General features: G+C 40.8%; 1 protein-coding gene and 1 long non-coding RNA gene across 4 annotated transcripts in view; both read right to left on the bottom strand.

Moving 5' to 3' along the window:
- LOC141359253 (uncharacterized) overlaps nucleotides 1-27,152 on the bottom strand; it is a 452,145-nt gene that overhangs the window by 145,038 nt on the left and 279,955 nt on the right. The gene's annotated exons all lie outside the window — the stretch shown is intronic.
- LOC129452971 (uncharacterized) overlaps nucleotides 1-27,152 on the bottom strand; it is a 132,513-nt gene that overhangs the window by 56,231 nt on the left and 49,130 nt on the right. The gene's annotated exons all lie outside the window — the stretch shown is intronic.

Here is a 27,152-nt window from a genome sequence, read left to right as displayed (position 1 = left end):
CTCCCTTATTTGAAGTGATGTTTCCAAGATCTTTCCTTCTAACAACCCAACTACCTGCCCGTTAGATTCCATACCCACCCATCTCCTTCAGGCCATTTCTTCATCAGTTATTGCTGCTCTCATGCAAATTATCACATTATCTCTTTCCACTGGTACATTCCACACTGATAACCCAGCTACTAAAAAGCCCACACTTAATCCTGCAATGTTAGAGAACTACAGACCCATATCTCTCCTTCCCTTCATTGTCAAGACACTTGAAGGTGTATTTTTGACCAGCTCTCCTCCTTCTGCACACAAAATCACCTCCTGGACAGCAACCAGTCTGGTTTCAAGAGCGGTCACTCTCCTAAAACTGCACTGCTCTCAGTCATTGAAGTCCTAAAACAGGCAAGGGGTGCCTCCAAATCATTTGTACTGATCCTACTGGATCTATGTGCCGCTTTTGACACTGTCAATCTCCACATACTCCTCTTGACCCTGAAGGCTATGGATGTCTCTGGTACAGTGCAACTGTGGTTCAGGTCTTACCTCTCAGGTAGGTCATTTAGAGTATCCCGGAGAGGTGTAGCTCAGAACCCCAATGTCTTAGTACCCGGACAACTTCTCTTTTCTATATACATGACATCATTAGGTTCTGCCATTCGGAAACATGGTTTTTCTTACAACTGCTATGCGGATGACACACAAATCCACCTGATCAGCTTAGTTTCACGGAGCATGTTTTCAGCACCGCCCGCTCTTGTAGATTCATCCTCAACAACATTAGGAAAATTAGACCTTTCCTATCTGAGCATGCTACACAAGTCCTAGTCCAGGCTCTTGTCCTGTCAAGACTGGAATATTGCAATGCGTTACTGGCTGGACTCCCAGCCTGCACAACCAAACCCCTACAGATGATCTAAAAATCTGTGGCAAGAGTGGCCTTCAATGAGCAAAAGTAGGGGCATGTCATTACATACACATATTGCTGTTCACTCAACAAGTGCCACCACATGTAGCTAACTTTTAACAAGATTTACCCTAAGTTATATTAACATTTATAAGATAAACATTATTTTGCTAAAACATCTAAATAAAGATTAATTAACTAATAAATTATTACCTCTATCACAGTTTGATAAGCTATAACAACAAAATATGAATTATTCTGACATAAAATACCAGTTTAGAAATGCAATAATATATAAGCTGTTTTGTTTGTTACTTTCCTGACAAGGCCCTGACAGCAGGGGCGGAGTGGGACCAAAAAATCTACCGGGATATTTTGTAGACCACCGACCCTCAGTCACAGCACACAAACTGATGTTGTGTTAATCTCTATACAACTTTACTGGAGATTTCAACACTGTCAGATTGTTGTTGTGTTGTTATTTCAGACATCTGAACTGTTGAAGAAAATGTTTCTCATGTTTCTTTTTCTCTCTCTCTGCTTCACTTCTCTGATTGGTAAGTTATAAATGTTTCTTAATGTTTTATTACAGCTGTTAGTACAGAGTAATGATGTTTAATTTTGATTTTAGACTAAAGATGCATTTGATTTAATTCTCATATAAAAATTAAGATATTATCATAAAATCTAGTTTGAATGTCTGTGATCTCACATAATCTAAATATTCATAAGGTATTTTGTATATTAATAATAGGTTAATTGTTTATGGATTTATAGTTAAAACGAAAAGATTTCTGTATATTTGAAGATTTGTTTACTACTTGTTGTCTACTGAACTTTAATTCTGTAAATTTTATGAATCTTTTGTTTAAATACATAAATGAATATTAAACCAAACCAAAGCCTTAAGGCTGTTTTATTAATTCAGAGACCTCTTTTTTCTTTAAATCTTTAAATAGTTTTAGTTAACAATAGTAACCCTGTCCTGTAGTTTACAGTATGTTATGTTACATTTATGTTATTCCAGAGTCTTGATGAGTTTAATATTATGTTTTTTGCTGGCTTTTGAAAGTCACTTCGAATTAAACCATAATGTAAAGGTACTATTACACTAAAATATGGAAAAATATAAATAAATAATGTGTAAGTGTAAATTCAGACATCTCTTCTTTTTCCATGCTGTTGAAGTGTTTTTGTAATTTTCTATATTTAAATTGTCCCTGTAGCTCAACTGTTAGATCAAAGCATTAACAGCACAAATGGTTGTGGGTTTTATTTTCAGAGAACACACACTGATAAAGCCATTTTTAATGGATATAAGTGTCTGCCAAATGCATAGATGTAACGTACATTTAAAGAAATCTTTCTTCCAAAGCTCACATTTCTAAATCTCTTTCCAAGTTTGTCTTTGTGCTTTTGTTAAAGATTAAAAAGACCAAATAAAATTTACTCCAAAGCTTTGATGAACTTTGATGTGTGTGCAGGTGTGTTTGGTGATAAAGTGAAGTCAGTGTCAGTGATGGAGGGAAATTCTGTTACTCTACACACTGATACTGAAATACTGAGTGCTAATCTGATACTGTGGAAGTTTGAAACTGATGGGACTCTCATAGCTAAAATCAATAAAGACATCAATAAGACATTAATCTATGATGATGATCTTGATGGGAGATTCAGAGACAGACTGCAGATAAATAATCAGACTGGAGATCTCACCATCACAAACGTCACAACACACCACACTGGAGTTTATAAAATGACCATCGGCGGCAAAGAGAAGACCTCATCATACACATTCAATGTTAGTCTCTATGGTGAGTAAAGATTTATGGTTTGTCTTCTCTATTATATATTGGAGCATTTGGCAAATTAACTATAACAATTTTCTCAATAGTGTCTCTTGCTTTACACTGATATGATCTAGACTTTTGTTTTTGTTCTCTCATGTTTTCAGCTCGTCTGCCCATTCCTTTCATCTCTAGTTATTGTCCTCAAAACTCTTCAAGTTCAAACTGTTTATTATTGTGTTCAGTGTTGAATGTGAGAGATGTGAGTCTCTCCTGGTACAAAGGAAACAGTTTATTGTCCAGCATCAGTGTGTCTGATCTCAACATCAGACTCTCTCTACCTCTGGTGGTTGAATATCAGGACAACAACACATACAGATGTGTACTCAACAATCCCATCACAAACCAAACTCAACATCTCAACATCACTCAACTCTGTCAGACGTGTTCAGATACAACAGGTGTGATTAATAGTGCTAACTTACTAAGCTGATCTAAAGGTCAGACCGACAGGTTTAGTTAAATAATGATATTCACTAATCTATGATCAGATTCAGTTACAGTAATGATATTTGCTGATCTGTGTTCAGTTTCATTTAGAGTAATGTCTGTTATTATTCATTACAGGTCTCACCTTCATTCTGCTGCGTTGTGTTTTTGATGGATGTCTGATGATTGTAGCATCAGTTCTAATCTTCAGCATCTACAGGAAACATAGAAACACACAGCAACATGGTAAATATCAACTAGTACTAATACAGCTGTATGGTAATAACTACAATATTATAACAAATAATGACATAATTATTATTGTTCCTGAAACAGTTCAAACCAGAGAAGAGGAAATCACTTGCAGATCCAAAATTCTATAAAAGAGCAGCAAATAAACTGGTGAGATCATTTATTACTGTTTATAGGAATACCTGAAATCTGACAGATTTATTTTATCACACATGTGCACACACACAAACACGCACAATAAATATGTTTTACTTGTTGTATAGTATTGTACTGGTCCCAAAACAAGCTGCTAGCAACCATTTCGGCTGTGTGGCACACGCGCCATACGGCCGAAATGAGAAAGACGTGGTCAGGACCGTCACTGTCTGGAGGATAACTAGCCAGTTGATAAAACATCTCATAGAATAGCGTGGACGTGCTTCACACTGTGAGTGTGCACACGTGCCACATGGCCGAAATGAGATAAAGACATGATCTGCCATGTTGGGAGGATAGCGAGTTGATAAAACACGTGTCCGTGAGAATTAAGTGGACTTATGTTTTGGGTTTATTTAAGCCTGTTATTGTTTGAGTCTATAGTTCTTACAAATTTAAAGTAAGTTAGCTGGTGATTTTGTTGTTTAAGCAACCTGCTAGCTTTCACCCCTTACGAAAATTAACCATGGTTTTACTACAGTTAAAACCAAAAAAACATGATTAGTGAAGTAAAACCATGGTTAATTTTCATAAGGGACGTGCCTGTTGATTAGATATAATTGTTGAGTGCTCTTGCTCACTTTATTTATGTGCATTATTTACATGCTACAGTTGTTACACTCCTTTAAGATAATGTAATTAATACTGGGAAATAATCAGTTTTTACAATCTTCGCGCTATCTATCATCATTCGCCAGACAATCTAAAACATCTGCTTTAGTTTGTGTTTATTAACCCTTTAGTTTCACTTCATCACACAGCTATTCTCGTTAGAGGTAAAACATTTAATTCATTAATAATCTAGTATTTGTTCATTTTCTTTCATAGTTTCTTCAAAATTACGTTTTATTTGAGTGTTTTAAAGGGATACTTAAAGATTTAGCATTAAGCTTTGTACCAGTAGAAAACCAGAAGTATTTTCGATTACCGTGCCTCTCCCCTTCATATCACCCCAAGATGAGAGATGTGTGTATTTTTAGTATGGAAAAAATCCTCCGATGACACTCTGATGAGCCCGGGGAGGAGGCCTCGGCCTCAGCTGCATAAAGGAGCCCGGCTGGCGCGAGCTTGGACAGACTAGTAGTTCCTGTACCCCCGCTGTGTGCCTTCTGTACGAAATTTCTGCATCAGATCAGGATATGGACGTTTGTGTGGTGAATTGGCGTGTTTGTTTCACAGACGTGTTTCGGCTCACGAGCACAGGCGTTGAGCCTGCGCGTCTGCAGAGTAAGCGTATTGTGCGGTGGACATGTTTGTGTGCAGGGTGCAGCATTTTCTTCTTTGGGATTATTTACATGTTTGGCCAAGCACTCTCAAAAATAAATAAGAAACTGAGTGAAGACTGCTCCTATGATACAATTCTTTTGTGTGGTGAACCAACCACACAAGGTTTGTACCGTATATGGACAGCGGTGTCCTGGATATATATTTTAGAATCCTGCAGGGATAAACGGACGTCTGACTATAAAGTGAGTGTTTTTATTTTCTTTCTTATACTAACATGGCATGTATGTACACAATAGCATACAGCTGAGCGAGCGATGTTCTGGATTAGTGGTGGGGGCTTGCAGTGCCGTGCATTGTGGGAGTTGTAGTTTTTCATACAAATGAGCCCTAAAGTCACGTTCTGTCTTTTTTCGGTCAAATAGGCACAAAATTCTACATTTATGTTACATTTCGACTACAAATATGACCCACTTTCAATAAAGATTAATGTTTCTAAAGATGAAATGTCTCTTTAAATAAAATATTTAAATTTTCATCATGATGTGTATGCCCCACCCCTTTGATTGTCACGCCCCCCGGACACAACACCACCTTAACTAACAATTTTTTTGTGGGAAACCCTGATGTGGATACAAGTAGAGATGATTCAGTGTCTCTACTACTCTTTGTTCAGGTTGTCTTATTTAATGCATATACTATACTATTACAGTATAAAGATGTCTACAATCTATATTATTTGCCAATTAGGTCTTCTCCATAGTTCCGTTATGACTTCCTGTTTCAGTTAAACTGATGTCACCCCATTAAATTATACTGCACATTCCAAAGCACTTTAGCGGGTTCTTTAACTAAGCCTGGGATTGATCACACCGAGTACATGCTAGCCACCAGTTACTTGTTACTAGTGTTTTTACTTAGTCTTTAGTCTTATTTAATGCATACACAACAGTCTTTGAATATAGATTAGTGATGATTTAATGAATTGATCTGATTACTATTAACTTGTTATTAAATGTTTGTTTTTGTATGTTGTGTGTCAAACATGATCAGAAACACTGTGATCTAAATATAAATGAATTACTAAGAGTGTAGATATGACCAAAGAGTCATAGTGGTTTTAAAACACAAAGCATGTCTATTATTTATTTTAGTCACTGTATGCTTGTGACACTTCAGAGCTTCATTTCTGAGTTCATGTTAAACCTGATGTAGAAAGAAATGTGGTTTTGTTCTGTTGGCGGACATGAGAGATGTGCTTGTGTTAGACTATTAGTAGCTGTTTATGGTTTATATGTATATGAGAGGTGAGAGTCAGCTCACCTGACTCTCGTGCTCTCTGTAAGACCTTCTCTGATCTTCTTCTTACTTATTACATAATTGGATTTACTGCAGTCGTGTGTGAAAAGTGTAGTGGGCTAAGCACACAACCCTGGGGGGCCCCGGTGTTAATGGTCAGGATGGAGGATGTGTGCTTGCTCACTCTAACATAACGTGTATGGTTTGTTAAAAAATCCAGTATACAGTTGCATAATATGATACCAAGCCTAAGTTCATGTAAATTGTTAAATAGTTTGTTTGGCAGGATTGTATTAAATGTTGAACTAAAATCAACAAAGAAAAGCCTTGCATATATGTTCTTATGCTCTAGGTGTTCCAGTAAGGTGTGTAGCACAATGGCTATGGCATCCTCTGTTGCTCCCATGCATTCACAATCACTTAAAAATAACATTTCACACATTCATGCTCACCTGTACATTCCATTTAATTAGACAGAAAATATTCCCGTTAAAGTATGTCCACACTGTCCCTCCTAACATGGAATTTTTGTGGTATTGGGTCTCAGGCAAAGAGGGCCAAGATGTTTGACCATTTACATAAATTACATGGCCAAACATGTAATTTATGTAAAAAAACAAAACATGTACAAAACAAAACAACGAGCAGTCTGCATACTAATTCATAAAAACATTTTATTCACCCATAATACTACTATCGCTGACACTGAAGGGCGCTACAGTGAAGAAAATAAGTATTTAAACAACCTGCTATTTTGCAAGTTCTCCCACTTAGAAATCATGGAGGGGTCTGAAATTGTCATCGCAGGTGCATATCCGCTGTGAGAGACATAATAAAAAAAAATTCAGAAATCACAATACATGATTTTTATTTGCATGATACAGCTGCAAATAAGTATTTGAACACCCGTCTATCAGCTAGAAATCTGACCCTCAAAGACCTGTTAGTTTGCCTTTAAAATGTCCACCTCCACTGTATTTATTATTCTAAATTAGATGCACCTGTTTGAGGTCTTTAGCTGCATAAAGACACCTGTCCACCCCATACAATCTGTAAGAATCCAACTACTAACATGTCCAAGACCAAAGAGCTGTCCAAAGACACTAGAGACAAAATTGTACACCCCCACAAGGCTGGAAAGAGATACGGGGAAATTGCCAAGCAGCTTGGGGAAAAAAGGTCCACTGTTGGAGCAATCATTAGAAAATAGAAGAAGCTAAACATGAGTGTCAATCTCCCTCAGACTGGGGCTCCATGCAAAATCTCACCTCGTGGGGTCTCAATGATCCTAAGAAAGGTGAGAAATCAGCCCAGAACTACACGGGAGGAGCTGATCAATGACCTGAAAAGAGCTGGGACCACCGTTTTTTGTCATGGGTGCCCGCACATGCGCGAGTCATTTGTTTTTGTTGGGCACTAGAGGATCCTGCTGCTCAGTTAACACAGTGTTTGAGTTCACCTCCATGTTTCTCTGTGCCACTGACTATATTTGATGAATTGATCTGATTGTTATTAATGTGTGTGTTTTTATGTTTTGTGTTTATGTGTACAGGGATCTGCAGTAGAGGATGATGTGGTGGATGCAGGAGTCAAGAGACGATAAACAAACTCTCTGTGATTCTCAGATCAACATTCAGCTGTTTAATCATCTGCACTTTCGGCTATAACTTTACATTAAGCGCTTATTACATTTAAGATGTCTGCGTTCTCTCTCACTTTCAAGATGTGTAACTTCTCCATTGAATTCTGAAGCATAATACACACTAACAACAGCTATAATGCAAGCATACATCAACAATATTTCACCATGTTTTAAATAATGTTTATAGACAACAGTTACAGTTACAACAGTAACATTACATAGACTGTAAAAAAAGATGGACAACGCGACGTCGCCTCCCACTATTGTAATGAATTGAAGCCAAAAATGTCCGACCACAGTCGCCGCCATGTTACGTAAAAAACATCAGTTTAGAGCCAAGGCATGCATAGAAGGAATCGTCCGTGGAGCCAGAGGCGAAGCCGCGGTATCAAACTTCCGCCCAAACGCTCGCGTGACCAATTCAACCACGCCAATCATAACAACACGCCCCGTTTCTATAGCATTAAATTACTAGCTAAAATGAAACTTACCACAATAATGAACAATTAAATATATGTCAGCGTGATAACAACTACTTGAAAGGACCAAAATCATCTTTTCGGAAACTTTTATTGGAAGTGTAAATAATTTTTTTATTTAGAGCAGAGTCCCATTCGTTTCAACGGAGAGGGCGGGGTTTATGACTTGTACTGCAGCCAGCCACCGGGGGGGGGGGGGGGATCAAAGAGCCAGAGGCTTCACTTTTCAAGGCTTATGAGGCAGACCCGTAACATTATCAGAAACAACTGAAGTATTTGATTTTAAAACACAAACTATGTCTATTTTTTTTTCTCACTGAATGCATCTGACTTTAACAGGTTCATTCAGGTTCAAGTGATGCTTGTTGTGGAAAGAAATGTGGTTTTGTTATACTGGTGGATGTGAAATGTGTGTTTTTATTTAACTGTTAGTGGTTAATGTGTATATGTGTGTGCATGTAAGAGGCATGAACAGTGTGTTTCTGTAAATACTGTGTGACTTTATTCACTGTACACAAAGCATTTAAATTCACCTATGCTAATGTTTAACAAATAAAAGATTGCTTTAAATCAAACAGTACTGTTACAGTCGTATGCAAAAGTTTAAGAACCCCTCACAATTTCCATGATTTTCATTTATAAATATTTGGGTGTTTAGATTAGAAGTTTTTTTTAATTGGCAGTCGGGTCCGGGTCTGTCCCAGTTTAATTACTTTGGGTCACAGGTCTAATTAACATTGTGTGTAAAATCCAAGTCAATCGGAGAACGGCGGTGATCAGAGTCAGTCAGTGCTAACGCCCTTAAGCTCATGTGCAGTTTCAAGTGTGCCTCCGGTTTCTATGGTGATAACAACTGGCTCTTGAACTAGTTTACTGTAATCATGCAGTAAGCTGAATTGTAAATAAAAAGTCTATAATGACATCAAAATAAAAGAAAGTCTGTTTAGTTTGTTATTTAGTGGGCAAGCATTTACATTAAATTAATTTTAATAACCGTAAAAGGTATAGCGGAAGATTTTCTTTTTCCGGGTGGATCATCAAGACTATTGGTCATCCAAGTTGTCATTCATTCCCTAGGTTCGCTTTCTGCACATGCGCACTTTCACTGCTAGTAAAAGTTGGTGTAAGCTATGATTAGCAATGCTAGCCCTGGCACAAGTCACAAACCACACAGACACAGTAAACATGCCAACAGCAACTTGTAAACAGAGCGAATAGAAGAACTAGGCTCGTGCATGCTCTCTCACTCATTTACACGCTTAATAGGCGTTCCCTCTTGGGAGGAGGTAGAGTGTTGCGCATGTGCATTTTTTTTTAAAGTGGAGGGGCGGTTCTTTTAAATAATTCATGAAAATCTTCTGCTATACCTTTAATCTATTAAAAGTGTGCATATAGTATTATGGGAAATACAAGTAAAAACTGGTACTTGGACCTAAATCAATAAAATTAAGAAAACATTTTCCAATTACTTTTTGCAAGTTTATTGAACTAACTGATATTTTGAGTAAGGACAACTTAATAACATGGATTTCAATGAATGCGATAACATTAAGTAGCATTTTAAAAAGCCAATAAATTAAGTAAAAAATCAGTATATTATACACAGACTTAATTAAAATATGTAACATTTAAATGAAAAAATACTAGTTATTGTCTTTTGATTTATTAATTAATTTTATTAAAACCAAGTTGAGTTAACTAATAGTACTAGTATTACTCAGATTAAATTACTTTTCTTGAAACAGGTAACTTATTTATGGTTTGTTGTTTTTATTCAGTGAGATGGGGGCACGAAACGATTAATCATTTAACGCACCTGCCCAGTTTTGTGTTAGGCAGCTTTAAAGCGCAACATATTTCAGTATGCAGTTTATGCACAAGCACCAGTCTTCTGAACAATGGTAACTACACTCTTAAAACGAATGTGTTAAATTAACACATCTTGTGTCTACTTAAGGACAACACACCTAGTGTGTTGTCCTTAATTTAACACATCTCTGTGTTATTTTTAGGGTGTGTTAATTTTAACACATTGCTTTGTGTTAAACTATTTAACACATTATGTGTTAATTTTAACACATTATGGGCCCTATCTTGCACCCAGCGCAATTAACTTTGTCAGTGACGCATGTATCATTTCGTATTTTGCACTGGCGCACAGCGGGTTTTTCCCTCCACAGACGAACGTCGGAAAACTAGGGAATTAACTTGCGCTCCCTGGGCGGTTCAGCGCAAAAAAGGAGGCGTGCTCCGGCGCAAACCATCTCTTATGATATTTTGCAGTTTCAAAAAACAATTGCGCTACTAACCAAAAAAAAACTAGTCTAAAGCCAGTGGCGCATTGCGCGTAGTTCATTATGCTATTTTAAGGGCGCATGCTTGACCATAATGTATAGCGTGCACAACGCGCATTGCTTATCTAATCTACACAGATGCAACAGTTATTTTTGCAAATCAAAAATTGTTACAATAAAAAATATTAATACATGAGATAAGGGAAATCATTAAATCATAAATTGTTACAATAAAAAATATTAACAGATGAGATAAGGGAAATCATTGTGGTGAGCATTGTGGTGATAGTTTTTATTTATTTTGTGTGGCAGCGTTAAATAATTATCATGCAAATAACGATTAAAATATTTTAATAAGTTTGTTGTGTGGCTGTATTACGTTTATTTTATCTAAATAATAATTCAAATGTTTTCATAAGAAACCTTCATGTATGTGAACTTGATTTGTAAGTGTACTTTGGGGTTGGACCTTGCTTGCGTTTCTTGTGTCCGATTTCAAAGCCCCCAAACCCTTTCAGCAGTGAGGGTGGACGCAGCGATGTCCTTCTATGTGCCCGGCGTGCCCGATTTATGCTGGCAAGCTTGGGATCCCCCCGTCTCCTGACATCATTGTAGTGCTTGGCGCAGCTGATGAGACAATTGCGGCTATTTCCTCTCACGCCTGTTTAACCGACGCTGATTTGGGCGGGTTTCTCCCATCCTCATACAAAACAACTTCTCTGTCTTTGACTGCTCTTACAAGAACCTCGGTCTCCTCGGCTGTGAACCGCTCCTGGCGTGCGCCTGTCAAATCCGTCATAATAATAGCAACCCGCCATGGAACTTGCGCCCTTGCGTTTAAAGGGAATGTTGGATAGCGTTCTGATTGGTTTATTTGACGTTACGCCCCAAACCACACCTATGAATAATGAACCTACTTCAGACCAACCCCTTATTGATTTGCGCCCGGCGCAAGACTTATTTCTCCCGCCGGGAAAATAGCAACAGCGCCCAAGATCCGCCCACAAAGTCACTTGCGCTTTGCGCTTCGGACTTGCGTTTCAGATCGTTAAAATAGGGCCCTACGTGTCATTTCGTGCTGATTTAGAGTTCATATAAATAAAAGGGACAACACAAGATGTGTTAAAACAACACAAAGTGTGTTGTTCTAAAAATAACACAGAGATGTGTTAAATTAAGGACAACACACTAGGTGTGTTGTCCTTAACTAGACACAAGATGTGTTAATTTAACACATTCTTTTTAAGAGTGTACAAAACTCAAAAGAGAAACAGAAATTGTACTAAATCTCAAAGAAAATTGAACATTAAACACCAGCAAGTCTTTCTTTTTAATTAAATATATATAAAATAGAGTTTAAATTCAAATTTTACCCTCCAAATGCAGTCCCATGCAAAGCATGCTGGGAACTACGAGTCCACTGCCTTGTTAGTCATGTTTAATAAAATCATTCATGTAGATTCAACACAAAATTATTAAGTTAATTTCCTTCTTACAAATTTAAGTGGATTATACATGATAAATTAGTCAAAACTCAGTATTGTGTTAATTACTCAAATTATTCAAATTCTTATGTTATTTTAACTCATATGTTGATTAGAAAAACAAGAATTCAAAATTTTTTAATACAGTTTACTCATTTTAAGTTGGTTAAATCTACTAAGGGACAGAAACACTTTTGAATCAGTTAAATATTAAATGACTTTGACTGGATCATTACCACAAACTTAAGCAAAAACATCAACATGCATTAACATAACTGTATTTTACCTGACAAAAATATTGTATGCTGTTTAGATCACTGACCCCTCAATATTTAATCTATACTGTTGACTGGAGAGTCATCTAGTGTACACTACAGGAATTCACCTCTTCATGATCATATATAATATAAACACATCTCACAGCTGCCACATTACTTTTGTGTGATAAAATCAATATCATATGTGTGTAAAGTTATAGGCTATCCAAAGTTGTACACAACTTGCATTGATATAACTTTACATAATAAGTTGTCACCAAATGTAAGTAAAATTTTACTACACATTAATTTAAAGACGTATAGGGGCGGTTTCCCGGACCAGGATTAGCTTAATCCAGGACTAGGCCTTAGTTTAATTAGGAAATATAACTAGTTTTAACAAACATGCCTTACTAAAAACATTACCTGTGTGCATTTTGAGGTAAAACAAAGGGCACTGATGTATTTTAAGAAATGTAAGTGCAAGTTGTCTTCAGTTTGGAGAGCTCTTAAAAGTGTTTAAGTCTAGGACTAATGTTACGTTCCGTATTGTTCTGGGAGAGGTGTTTTTTTTCTCTTTGCTCTCTCCTCTCTCACTCTCACCTTACATGTCCTGTGATTGGCCGAACGAACTGTCCATCATCGTTATTTCGCGTCTTCGCGGTGGCCATCAACTACTGAGGAAAAGATTAATATTTCTGAAGCAAAAAGTGAACAGAAAAAATAAAACATTAAATAGAAATTGTTTAAAATGTGTTTTTACACAGTTAAGTTTGCAGTCATGCGTTTGTGAAACAATACAAATCCAATTATAATAATAATAATACATTTTATTTTAAGGCGCCTTTCAAACCACTCAAGGTCACCGTACAACAAGAAGCAACAGTAACAATAATATCAGAAGTAACAACAAACAAATATCAATAAAATAAAAATAAAAAATAAAAATAAAATACTAGACTTGAGTGTACAAAATAATCAAGAAAGGTAAGCAAGTCTAAATAAATGAGTTTTAAGTTTGACTTTGAATTGGTCTAATGAATCTGATATACGGATGTTAGCTGGAAGAGAATTCCAAAGTCGAGGAGAAACACGGCTAAAGGCCCTATGGCCCATGGTGGTTAGGCGAGCAGAAGGAGTATGAAGGAGACCCAATGAAGAGGAGCGAAGAGTTCGGGAGGGGGTGTGGGGCTGTAAAAGGTCGGAAAGGTAAGGTGGAGCGAGGCAATGAAGAGATTTGTATGTGAGGAGGAGAATTTTAAATTCAATTCGGAATTTAATTGGAAGCCAGTGTAATTGTTGGAGTGATGGGGTAATATGTTGAGTAAATGAGGTCCGGGTTATGATGCGAGCTGCAGAATTCTGAATCAACTGAAGTTTACGAAGAGATTTGTGTGGTAAACCAAATAATAAAGAATTACAGTAATCAATACGAGAGGTTACAAGCGAATGAACAAGAATAGAAGAGCTATGTGAAGTGAAAAAATGGCCTGAGACGAGTGATATTACGGAGATGGAAATAACAAGACCTGGTTATATTATTAATATGGGCTTCAAATGAAAGGGTGCTGTCAAAGATAACCCCCAAGTTCCTAATCTGGTGAGAAGGAGAAATAGAGGAACCGTCAATAGGTAAAGAAAAATTGCTTGACTTGGAGAGAGTAGAATTAGTGCCAATGAGAAGGACTTCAGTCTTACTGCCATTAAGTTTAAGGAAATTTGCAGAAAACCAGACATTTATTTCATGAAGGCAGTTGGTAAGACAGGGAGGGGGAAGGGTGGAGTCAGGGTTGGTGGATATATAAAGCTGCGTATCATCAGCGTAACAGTGGAATTTAATACCGAATTTTGAAAAGATGTTACCGAGTGGGAGAAGGTAAATTAGGAACAAAAGGGGTCCTAGGACAGAGCCTTGGGGAACACCACAGCTGACAGGGGAAGGTTGGGAGATACATTTTTTCAGTTGTACGAACTGTGTGCGATCAGAAAGGTATGATAAAAACCAAGCATAAGGAACACCAGTGATACCAATGTCAGTTAAACGGTTTAAAAGAATACCATGTGAGATTGTGTCAAAAGCTGCACTCAAGTCAAGTAAAACAAGAATAGATAAAAGTCCGCCATCAGCAGCCATTAACAAATCATTTGTTACTCTTATTAGTGCAGTTTCCGTACTATGCTGAGAACGAAACCCTGACTGAAAACACTCATACAAGTTATTGTTACTAAGATGTGCATGGACCTGTGGTGCCACTGCTTTTTCAAGGATTTTTGAAATAAGTGGAAGATTTGAGATGGGACGAAAATTATCTAAATTATTAGGGTCAGCACCAAGTTTCTTGAGAGCTGGTGTAATAGCAGCTGTTTTAAATGATGAAGGAACAGTGCCAGAGGTAAGCGAATTGTGAATAATCCGAGTTATGAGGGAAGATAGAGGAGAAAAACAAGCCTTTACCAAGTAAGTTGGCATGGGATCAAGTAAGCATGTGGAAGAGTTCGACTTATGAATTAACTGAGAAATTTCTTCTTCAGATGGCAAATTAAAAGAAGAAAAGAGGGAGAGGGGGGAATTAATTGAGACATTGTCCAGTGAACTACAATAAAGGGTAGGCAAAGAATCCAATTGTTTGTGGATAGCTGTTATTTTGTCATTGAAAAAAGACATAAATTTATCACATTGAGCAGTGCAGTACAGGTGCGCAGGAAGTGCATCAGGAGGTTTCAGAATACGATTTACAGTTGAATACAGTGCTTTAGTGTTACCACCTCTCGAGCAGCATAAAGAGCATCCTTGTAAAGATGAACATGTTCGCTATACAGCTCTTTATGTTCCATAAGTCCAGTTCGTTTATAGAGGCGTTCCAAACGCCGGCCTTTGGTTTTGAGCTGGCGAAGTTCAGGAGTATACCAGGGCGCTGAATGAGTGAATGATACAGTACGATTTTTAAGAGGTGCAAGATTGTCAAGAAGCTGCTGTAGTTCAGAATTATAAAAAGAGACCAAATTCTCCAGAGATGTAATGTGGTCAATGGTTGGTAAGTCGGTAATTGCAGCAGACAGAACTGAAGGATCAATCTGTTTTATATTCCGAAATGACATCAGGCGTTGTTGTTTGGATTTAGAAAGTGCAACATTTACATTAAAAGAAAGCAATTTATGATCAGATATGAGTATTTCATCTGCAGTACAGTCCTGAGGTGTTACACCTGAACAGCAGATAAGGTCCAAAGTGTGGCCTTTACAGTGAGTTGGAAAGTTTACATATTGGTGTAGACCAAAACTGTCTAAACTAGAATTAAAATCCCTTGTGAGTGGGTTACTGGTATTATCCACATGAATGTTAAAATCGCCCAAGAGAATAAGATTGGGTGACAGGGTACACAGATGAGTTACGAATGTACATAGATCAGTCATAAAAGTATTGCAGTATTTTGGTGGCCGATAAATAACTGCTAAAACTGTGGGTGTCGGACCACTTATGGATAAAGCAACCGATTCAAAGGAAGCATATGTTTGTACAGACAGCAGAGACGTTTTATAGATTGAGTTGTGAAGTATCGCAAGACCTCCCCCGCGACCAGAGACGCGAGGTTGGGAAATGTAAACAAACCCAGGAGGACATGCGTGATTCAGCTCTAGGAAGTCATTTTCTTGCTGCCAGGTCTCAACTAAGCAGAAAAAATCAAACTTACTGTTGTCGATGACATCACTGATGAGAAGACCCTTGTTGGTAAGTGAACGGATGTTAAGAAGTCCGACTTTGAGCTTATTTCCACTAAACGAGCGGCTGGTCGATCTGCATATCGTTACGCTGGTTAGCGCTCTGCTCAGTAGTCCGATAAGTTTTCCTTGTTGTTCGGGGAGTCGAGGTCCAAAATGATCTTATATCCTTCGAGTCATCATACCTAAAACCCCGGCGAGACCCGCGATGAACGTATTTTGGACGTGGACGATAAACAATATCCTGGTGGGGGTAGAGTGCAGGCGGAGGCTCGGCAGAGTAGCACCGCAACCGGTGAAGTTCAGTCGCTGTATCCAGAAACAGCGAGGTCGTCGAATGAAAAAATGCCGTTAAAACAATCCAGACAATAGTGACAGGCAAGAGAGAATGGTAAATCCACATCGTGTCAGCCGATTGCGCTTAAGTTCAATAAAATAAATATAAATATTTAAAAGTAATAAAAACACCGGAGAGTAGCGGCAGCCAGACGCGCCAGCGTTCACCCAACCGGAAGTCAAAAAGTATAACTGAGAGTCAGCCAGTTATAACCATTAAATGCTCATTCTCTGATGTTTTTGGCAAGTTTGTGTTTTAAATCAACATACCTGACACGTTAAATCGGTTCAGTCAGTCTCACATCAGCTCTTTTGTGATAAATGTCTTATTTTGTGTTTCTTTAAGATGAATCATATCTCTGTAACTCGGTCTGATCTCTGTCGACTCCGGTTAACTTTAATTTCAGCAGATAATCGTTTGTTTTCCTCAGTTTTACCTCAGTTCCCTTTCAGTCGGTCACTACGACGTCACGTCGTGACCGACGAATTGGGAACTCGCTTAGAGAGACCAATCTGCTTCGTACTCTACTAAAACGCCAATGAACTTGGCATTGAGATATTTGCATAATGCTGGCGCCGCCCCGCCAGGTGCGCATATAAGCCACAGGTGCAAATATGGAAATTAGCTTTTTCGCTTCGAAAGCCGGCATTATCTGCTTCTGAGAAGCTACTCTCTGCTCTTCTGGGAACGGTTGCTGAAGTTGATTGACAAGCAGTACTAACACAGCGGACGCTCGCAGCATTCCACTGCTCTGCATATTTTTTGTTTTGAGTTTAGTGTGTGCGTTGTCTCTCCCTGTGCGCATCATCAGCTGAGCACCTAAAGAGTGATTTCCCTAAAGAGTGATACGTGAGAGCTCTGTGTCTTTTTAAAGACAGCCACTCTCTCGTATATTCAGAGATCAGCGTCCTTTTCAGGATAGCTTTTCCTCCGTGCGATCTTGGGTGCGAGAAGTACAGGGATTCCAGTGACGGTCACGAGCGCTGTCTTCGTGCTTGCGCATCGAGCACTCCGAGGCTGCGTTCGTGGAGAGCTTTTTGTTCTCTCTGTGAGAGCATAACCCTCTTGGATTGCGGAGACAACTGTCGTTTCTACGGGAACGACGTCCGCGCCTTTGCAGTGCTGAACGCCGCCATGGTGCGGCTGTCAAGCACTCGCAGGACGCTCTTCGCATCACTACGCTGAGTAGGACGGAGGATGCGTCCTTCACCTACCGGCCTTCTCATCCTCAGCCGGTTGAGGCTCCGGTGGAGACTGCAGAGTCGTGTTCTGCCATTGGACCTCCTTCTGGTCCCGTCACTTCTGCAGTATCAGAGGGGTGCCCATTTTTTCCCTCCGAGGCGGAGTCGTCCCGGAGATGGCGGCCGTGCCCGCTCGAGCGGCGGAAACGGTAGAGTTGGCGGGGTTAATCCCTCTCCGCCCGAACCGTCCCGCCCACATGATTGGTACTTCGGAGCTGCCCGGGCCTCTACGGTCCTCACCTCCTGTGCCTGCCTTTCCCGACGGCACGAAGAGCTGACAAAATTCCGGCCGTCTCGGCCGTTCAGCTTTCACCCCTCACCTCCCTCACCAACGGAGCCGCTAAGGGGGGATCCCTTCAGTGGAGCGGGGGGTTGCGATGCAGCTGCGTTCCTGGAGGGACCACCCAACCCTTCCCTCCCGTGTTTGTATAGACAGTCGTCCGGTTACGGGCGCTGCCCATCAGGCATGCGGAGACGCGGCTTCAGCCCGGCACGCAATAACGTACTACAGGTTCACCAAGCGAAGGCTTTAGAGGTTTACGAGGGAAGCCGCGACCTTCAGTCGTGCGATGTCCACCACAGTGTTCAAGATCGCCACCTTTGGCTACGTCTGGCTTACATGACGGACGCAGACGAGAACAACTTCTTGAATGCTCCTGTCTCACAGACCGGCCTCTTCGGCGAGCCCGTGGAGTCGTACAGCTCCGCTGCGCAGACTGAGGCGATCTCCTAGGTCATGCCCCGGTGAAAGAGAGCTGCCCTTGGTCCACCACGCCGGCTCCTCAGTCTGCCACTCGCCGTCGGCATCCTGCGGCGGCCACCTCTGTTTCCCTCCTCGGACCCCATCTCGGCAGCGCAGGGGAACTGGTCGTCAGCAGCTCGCCCCGCCCGCTTAGCCGCTTCCCGTGAAAATCGGGAGTTTGTGGTCAGAGACGGGCGACCTGGAGTGGCAGAGGATCACTCTTCAGGAGACGGTGATTCGCTCCTTCCCCCGGTAGAGGGTCGGGTGGAAAATCCTAGGTTTGCATCTGTTCCACCGGCTGTCCAGCCGGTACCCACTTAACCACACATAAGAGTGCATTCCTCTTCCCTCTCCAGGTCTCCGGAGGATCGAGAGAGCCGTGAGCGGGCACACCAGCTCACCCTACCTCTCCTCTATCGCCAGCGGGTGTTTTTCCGGAGTCTGCGCTCTCCGCTCAGGAGACCAGACGACCGTCACCCTCAGCGTGCTCAGGTCAGTGTCACACACACACATACTGTAGATGTTTATGCTGTCACAGGCAGTCCTACCTGTCTCGCTTCGCTGCCCCACCGCGGGTACTTCGGTAGTGTCGTTAATTCTCCTCGTACGGTCCCTGGATGCTTCGCTTCAGTTCCCAGCCCGTCTCGTTGGGTTTTACGCACTATCCGCCTCGGTTACGAAATACAATTACCGGCACTCCCCCAAATTCTCGGGCATTCGTTTCACTATAGTGAAAGCGTCCGATGCACATGTACTGCGTGCAGAAGTCGATGTCCTGCTGGCGAAGGACATTTCGAGCCGGTCCCTCTTACCGAGAATGATGATAAGGGTTTTCCAGCCTTTATCTCATAGTACCCAAAATACGCGGTGGGTTACGACCGATTTATTTACGCACCGGCTCTACAAATGTGATCCTTTAGGATGATACGCCGAGGCTCGTATTTCAATATTCAGATCGGTTTGCAGCCTTAGACCTGTAAGACGTGTACTTCATGTGTCCATCTCCCCTTGTCTTAGACCGTTTTTTCGCTCTGCGTTCGTGGGGTGGGCATATTAATACTAAGTACACCATTCGAGCTGTCTCTCTCTCCCTGTGTCTCCATGAAAGTGCTAGTCACGGCATTAAAATCTCAGAGAGAGAGAGCGTTGTTCGCATTCTGCTATATTTACGTCAACTTATAATAGCTCGTTCTTGGCAGACGTGCGCGAACACAGAGATTTAATGCTTCAGCATCTTGCTCGTTTAAGTCATCAGGTCAACTGGGAAGAGAGCAACTTTGCCCCGCGCAGAGGTTCCTTTTCTCAGTATGGAAATAGACTCGATCGATTTATTGGCGTGTTTTACAAGAGCGCGCAACCAGTCAGTTCTGACTTGCCTCGGTTTAATTCGAGGGAAGTACGCGGTCCCTCTGAAACAATTTCAGAAGCTCCTGGACATATGGATTCAGCTGCGGCTGTGACACTGCTCGAGCTGCTTCATATGAGACCGCTTCAGCATTGGTTTTACGATCGAGTCTCGAGGAGAGCGTGGCGCAACGGCATACACTGTGTAACCATTACACCTGCGTGTCATTTCAATTTTACCCCGTGGCAGATCCAGCATTTCTGATAGCAAGATATGCCCCTGAGTCGGGTCTCCTGGCATTCTGTAGCACATACGATGCCCCCAGCACGGGATGAGCAGCCACGTATGACGGGCTTGCAGTCTCAGGGGTGTGCATAGCACCCCAACTGCCGCGAGCGGTGCGCTGTATATCTGGGACTTGTACGCTCCGCTATGGAGATGCGAGGGAAGGATGTATTAGCCGACACCAACAACATTGCGACTGTTGCGTTATTTACCGTTAAGGTGGTTTTTGCGCTCTCGTCACCTGTCGCATCTCGCTCGTCATCTCCTCCTTTGGAGTCAGAAGCATCTGAGGTCCCTTCGTGCCATTTACATCCCGGGTACGCTCAATACAGCGGCAGACGCGCTTTCCCGAGCTGCGCGCACCGGCGAATGGCGACTCCACCCCCAGACGGTTCAGCTAATTTGGAAGAAGTTCGGTCGTGCGCAGATATATCTATTTGTGTCACCGGACGATACCCACTGTCGCCTGTTTTATTCACTAACCGAGGGCAGCCTCGGCGTGGATGCGTTGGCACACAGCTGGCCGCGGGGGACGCGCAAATACGCATTCACTCCAGTGAGCTTAATCGCACAGACACTGTGCAAAGTCAGGCAGGACGAGGAGAGCCTTTTATTAGTCGCCCCGTACTGGACGACCAGGAATTAGTTTTCAGAGTTAATGCTCCTTGCGACAGCCCCTCCCTGGCGAATTCCACTGAGGAAGGACTTTCTTTCTTAAGGAAGGGGCACATTATGGCACCCGCGCCCCGACCTGTGGGATCTCCATGTATGGTCGTTGAGTGCGCGCAAGGTTTAGGTGATTTATCGCAAGCGGTATCTAACACCATCGACGCGGTACGAGCACCGTCCACAAGACGGGCTTACGCGCTTAAATGAAACCCTTTTCGTCACCTGGTGCTCTTCGCAACACGAGGACCCCAGAGAATGCTTAACATTGTGCTTTTATATATCTTCAACATAGGTTAGATGGTAGGCTGTCACCCTCCACCATTAAAGTTGATATCGCTGCTATTTCTGCTCATCACTCACTTATTAACGGCAGATCAGTTGGCCAGCATGATTTGGTTATTAGATTTTAAGAGGCGCTCGCAGGCTAAACCCCTCGCGCCCTCCCTCTATTCCTCCCTGAGACCTGTCCATGGTGCTGAAGCCCTACAGATCCCGCGTTCGAGCCTTTGCAGTCTGCGAGTCTGAAGTTTTTGTCAATGAAAATCTGACCCTGCTAGCATTGGCCTCCGTGAGGCGAGTAAGGGATTTATATGCATTCTCTGTTGACGATTCGTGCCTTCAGTTTGGTCCTGCTGTCTCACTGAGACCCAGACCAGGCTACGTGCCCAAAGTTCCCACCACTCCCTTCAGAGATAAGGTGGTGAGCTTGCAAGCGTTGCCCCCGGAGGAGGCAGACCCAACCATGGCTTTATTATGCCCCGTACGAGCGTTACGCATCTACGTGGATCGCACACAAAGCCTCAGGACTTCAGATCAGCTCTTTGTTTGTTACGGTGGTCAGCAGAGAGGGAAAGCTGTCACTAAGCAGAGGATGTCTCATTGGATAGTTGATACTATCGCCCTTGCTTATAATCTGCAGGGCATTCCTTGTCTATTTAATTTGAGAGGTCACTCTACTAGAAGTGTTGCCTCATTTTGGGCACTCGCTCGTGGTTCCTCGCTAACAGACATCTGCAGAGCTGCTGGTAGGGCGACACCTAATACGTGTCGAGTCTGTCTCCTCTCGTGTACTTTCCTCGTTAGGGGAAGCACAAAGAACAGGCTCGCAGGTCGGCTTGCAGCCTCCGACTGCTGCTCCAAACTGAGCTCAGTATGGAAGGCCATCGAGGCAAAAATGCGTAATAATTTGTTTTGCCTTCCTCCGCTGCCTTGGCAGCCTGATGTTGCGGAGCATCCGCTGCCAGCCTCTCACTAGCTGCATCCTCGCGAACCTGTGTTTGGCTCGGGCATCCACATTGCGTCCCACCGGGTTCCTTTGTGAGTATTTTCCGTGGGGTTAATCCTACTAGCCCACGTTTCCCTCAGCAGAGCACTGCTTTGCTTACACAGCCACGGCTGTCATTTATACCTCAACTACGGTTGACTTTCGCCCACCAATAGCCCTTAACGGGGCGGTGGCTTCCGCAGCGTCCCTATACCGCTCAGATAGGGCGCTTCCCAGTCGCTGGCACTACTGTGGGGTTAAAGGAACATCTAGTGCCCGGCCTTCTGCCTTAAAACCTAATTCTCCTTATCCTTAAGTGGAACCGGAGGGCTTTACGCAGACACTGGAAGAGGTCAGCCCTCAGTGGCGTTTTGGTAGGGATTCCCAATTCGTGACGTCGTAGTGACCGACTGAAAGGGAACGTCTCGGTTACGTATGTAACCCACGTTCCCTGAAGGAAGGGAACGGAGACGTCACGTCCCGTCGCCACAGGGCTGCTCCCTGCTGTTTATCAGCCGGTCACACTTTCCGGCTTTCTCAGCGAAATGAAGCTAATTTCCATATTTGCACCTGTGGCTTATATGCGCACCTGGCGGGGCGGCGCCAGCATTATGCAAATATCTCAATGCCAAGTTCATTGGCGTTTTAGTAGAGTACGAAGCAGATTGGTCTCTCTAAGCGAGTTCCCAATTCGTCGGTCACGACGTGACGTCTCCGTTCCCTTCCTTCAGGGAACGAGGGTTACATACGTAACCGAGACGTTTCCTCGACTAATGAAGTCATGCTGCAGGATGTTGTACTGCTGAAGCGACTGTACCGATGAGCGCAAGCGCATGCGCGGTTGTGTCTAGAATGGATATAGCAATGGCAAAAAAAACTCGCGGGACGAGCACCGTTTTCATCCTCAATCTTCAAGTCTAACCCAAAGTTTCGCTAGATTTAGGCCGTAGATGTATCCCATTTAGCCAAAACCGCTGTTTTCATCCCAACTCTACTCTTAAACCAAACCCTAAATTCAACATCTCGCGAGATTTAGGCCGTTGCTATATCCCATCTAGCCAGAGATCGCGGAGATTAGTTTTTGATAGTGAGTTAAACAAAAAGAGACGTGAGCGGGGCACATACTTCAATATTTCCCATGTAAATTTTATGTCTATCACTGAAACGTCTAAGCATATAGAATACATATTTCAACGGTGTTTTATAAAATAAGTAGGGATAGTAATTGATTCATTTATGAAGAGAGTGTGCCTCAAAACATTGATCCTGCAAAATGTCACCAAGATAGCTGACCAACAGTGAATCAATTATGTTGAGCTTTTCTATCATGATTGTTAAAAATCATTGTGTGTTGACATTATAAGCTGTTGGTTTCTACTCTGACAACATTTATGGGATATCTCTTTCGAAATTAACCGTTATTTTCAGCTGTTTTTGTAGTGGTGAATTTCTTCTGTGGACAAGATGGCGCTCTACTACAGTATGTGTGTGTAAGTAAACTCTAAACAAATCTTTAAACTTTTAATTTACTGTCAAAACGCTATAATGTGTTAATATGTTGTGAATGTAGTTTAATTTTACTTAATATCAATGTTAAATTTATTTGAACAAGCAGATACGCGTCTCCCCGAATCAGAGTTCTGGCTAGATGGGATACAGCTAGACACATCTCCCAACTTTAGGGTTATGATTGGGATAGGATTAATTTGGATGAAACAGCGGTTCTGGCTAGATGCGACACAGTTACGACCTAAACCCAATGAAAGGGTTGGTTTTGGATATGTTTGGATGTAGGATTAGAATGAAAACAGCGCTTATCCGGCGAGATTTTGCACACACCAGTTTCCCTTCTAGCCACAACCGCGAATCGGCGTCATTTCATCACCGGGATAAGACACGCCCCTCAGTCAGCACAACGTCGAGGAAACTGTGGTAAAACTGAGGGAAACAAACGATTATTTGCTGAAATTAAAGTCAACTGGCGTCAACAGTGGATCAGACTAAAAAGTAAGAACTATAAAATAAAAGTCTATTGCTTCAGGAAAATGTATTTGTTCATCAGTAGTTGATCTTCCTCAGGTGGAGGTTTCAGAGGTCAGATATCTTCATCAGTTTGTGTCTCTAGTCAGCATCAAATATATTTTATAAAGGTAAGACAGGTTACTTTATAACCTTTGGTCACTTCAGGCTTCACCTTTGACTTATATACTTATAATCAGTTTAATTCTTTAAAAAACACAACACAACAGCTGCAGGGTGTTTACAACAGAAGTCCATAAACTTAAAAAAATCTGAAGTAAAGCTATGAGAGGTAAACACTGTATATGTGTTTATCTATATACAATTATCAATGCAAAACTTTATACAAATAATGTAGTAATGTAAATAAAAGTAGTTTTTACCTATTCCGTTTATAATTAAAATAGGTTTTTCTGTTTGTTTACTTTATATTGTGTCCCACTGGAGTAAATCTGATCATGAAGAGGTGATTTCCTGTAGTGTACACTAGATGACTCTCTACTCAACAGTATAGATCGAATACTAAGGGATCTTAAAGTCTTACTGTAGTCAAGAATTGTATCAACTTAAACTCATCTTTGAGCATCTTAATAGAGTATATAAAAGGCGTTTACCTGTTACAGTACTTTCCTTACACTTTAAAACACTAACTCTACACCCTTGCCTCATTTAGTAGACACAGATTTATGAATATGCTAATTAGTCACCGCCTCTACTCTATCACACAGCTCGGGCCAAAAATATTAATATGCAAATGAATCCCCACCTTCACTCTTTTGCACCACCTCAGACCATACATACAGCGCCCTCCACAATTATTGGCACCCCTGGTTGAGATGTACGGTACATTTATTCAGTGGAAAAAATCCCACATTCAGAAATATTTGTTTTAAGGGCAAGATAAACTTCTTTTAAACTTCTTAATGATTCCTCTGACTGTAGATATGGGCAAGTTTAGGTGAATGGCTATTTTCTTGTAGCCATTGCCAGACTTTTGAATGGCGACACGCATAAATTGCCTGTTCTCTTGTCTTTCCCATGTTAAGAGATAAGAGGAATAATAAGAGAAATAGGCATCTGTGTCACGTCATATTTATACCCCAATGAAACAGGAGGGAAGTCTTGAATTACTAATTAATTACTAATTTCTAGATACTCTGATCAACTTTAAAAACTATAGTTGGTCATTGATGGCCTGTTGCATGAAGCAAGTTTAACAAACTCAAAGTTGCAGAGTAAGTTTAAGTTGACAAATCCAACCGGATTAATTCAAGGTAATCTGTTTTATGGTGCAAGTTATCAACTTTCGCTCTCAACTCAGGTTTTTTGATTATTCATCATGTGCGTTCACATGATTTTTTGACATGACATTTTCAATGAACAGCCAATAGCGTTCAGCATGAAAAAGGTAGGTGTGCGTAGTCCTTCAAGAAAGTTATGTGCTAATATGAGTTTATTATAAGCATATGCACACTACAGAAAGTTAAATATTATTATTATATTATTATTAAAATTATATCAAATTATTATAATTAAATATACTGCCTCATATAACTATTTTATAAAAAAATATTGTAATCACATGTAACCCGAAACCAAAAAGTTGGCACGCAGACTTAAATGAAATGCATACATTTTTAAACATTATTTTAAATGTTGAGGAATTTTAGTGTTGTCTTTATTGTCCTTGTGTGCATTGGTAAAGTAAAATGATTTCCATATACCTAATCTCAGTCTCAGACATCATGTCCACCATAGGCTGAACGTCTGATGCATACATTTTTCTGGAAACAATTTGGTGTATTCCGAAGTCATCCTCTGATTGGTTGATTTATACAGGATTTCCGGGAGATGCACATGTTGCGATGTTATGCGGAAACAACACAAAGCTGTCTGATCGAAGAAGCAGCTTTTATGTTTACATTGCTAATATGCTTCATCAAGATCGAATAAACGCTACTGTTTAAATGTAGGCAATGAATCTTCACCTATTTGCTATTGTTGTTATAAACTTAACAAATGTTCGTAAAATGATGCACACTGACCTGTTACCGTGGCAACATCTCCAAGCCCCAAAACATGATGTGGCACAAAAGCGAAACTTGATTGGTTGCTTTACTTGTCAGTCATATGGCCTCTAAATATTAAATCTAAAGCAAAATGTCACATTTATGTCCATTTCAATTTCTTTATTAATGACAGAATTGAGTTTTATACAAATATCATCATCATTCTTAGGAGAGACACACAATTTAAATTCTAGATCTTCTTTAACAGGACATCAATATTTATGTAATATTTGATCATTTGAGATCACAGACCTGAATTACATTTTGCATCTAAATTAAAGTAATTCACTGCCTGAAGTACACAGAGAGAAACACACATGTTTGTTCAACAGTTACAGATGTCTGTATCATTCAGTTGTACACTGTAAACATTTTTTTTTGTTTTTGTAAAAAACTGTTTAACATATTGAAGTTTGGTTCCAAAACGAGATGCATTAAAGGCTTAAATCAACACAAACCAACAGCAGTTTGATTCATATTAATTGGAATGCACACTTCACAAATGAATTAATCTAACCTTAATTTACCTTAATAAACAGAAAAGTTCTTCATTATGAAACCATTCAGCCAAATGGTTCTTCTATGACATCACAAAGCACCAAAGGGACAGTAAGTAGGGTTTTAAGTGTTTTATTAATCAAAATCAATGTCTTTATTCATAAATATGTCCTTGTTGGTGTCAAATGACCTCTGCCAGTAATCTGACTTTTCTTTATAAGATTAGAATTTCTTCTCTTTACTTACATGGAACGGGTAAGTCCAAGGAGGCTTCCATGTCACTTTGCCATACAAAAAGCACTTGCCTACCAATGCGTTTCCACAACGCGTTTTCATTTCGAACACGTGAACCAGCCGAAACGGACAAGGAGATCAGTGATTACATAACGGCTACTTTAGTTGCAACACGCATTTGGAAAAGCGAGGCGGTAGAGAGCACTATTAGTTTGAATGCAAAATTCAGTTTCACCACTAGATGGGGTAAACCCTACTTATTGTCCCTTTTAGGAGTGCACTGTACATTGCAGTTTATAATGTGACTCTTCCTGTTAAAGAAAATGCATTCACGAAAAACCATTACATGTTAGATATGTTTGAGTTTCTTGTAGTAGGCACTTTCGCTCTCTTTACCATCATTAACCCAATGTCCGTAAAGTCCACAAGCCCATA

This window comes from Misgurnus anguillicaudatus, chromosome 23 (assembly GCF_027580225.2).
Source record: "Misgurnus anguillicaudatus chromosome 23, ASM2758022v2, whole genome shotgun sequence".
NCBI classification, from domain to species: domain Eukaryota; kingdom Metazoa; phylum Chordata; class Actinopteri; order Cypriniformes; family Cobitidae; genus Misgurnus; species Misgurnus anguillicaudatus.
The sequence above is the reverse complement of the archived record's forward strand: the minus strand, read 5'-3'. Positions and strand labels throughout refer to the sequence as shown.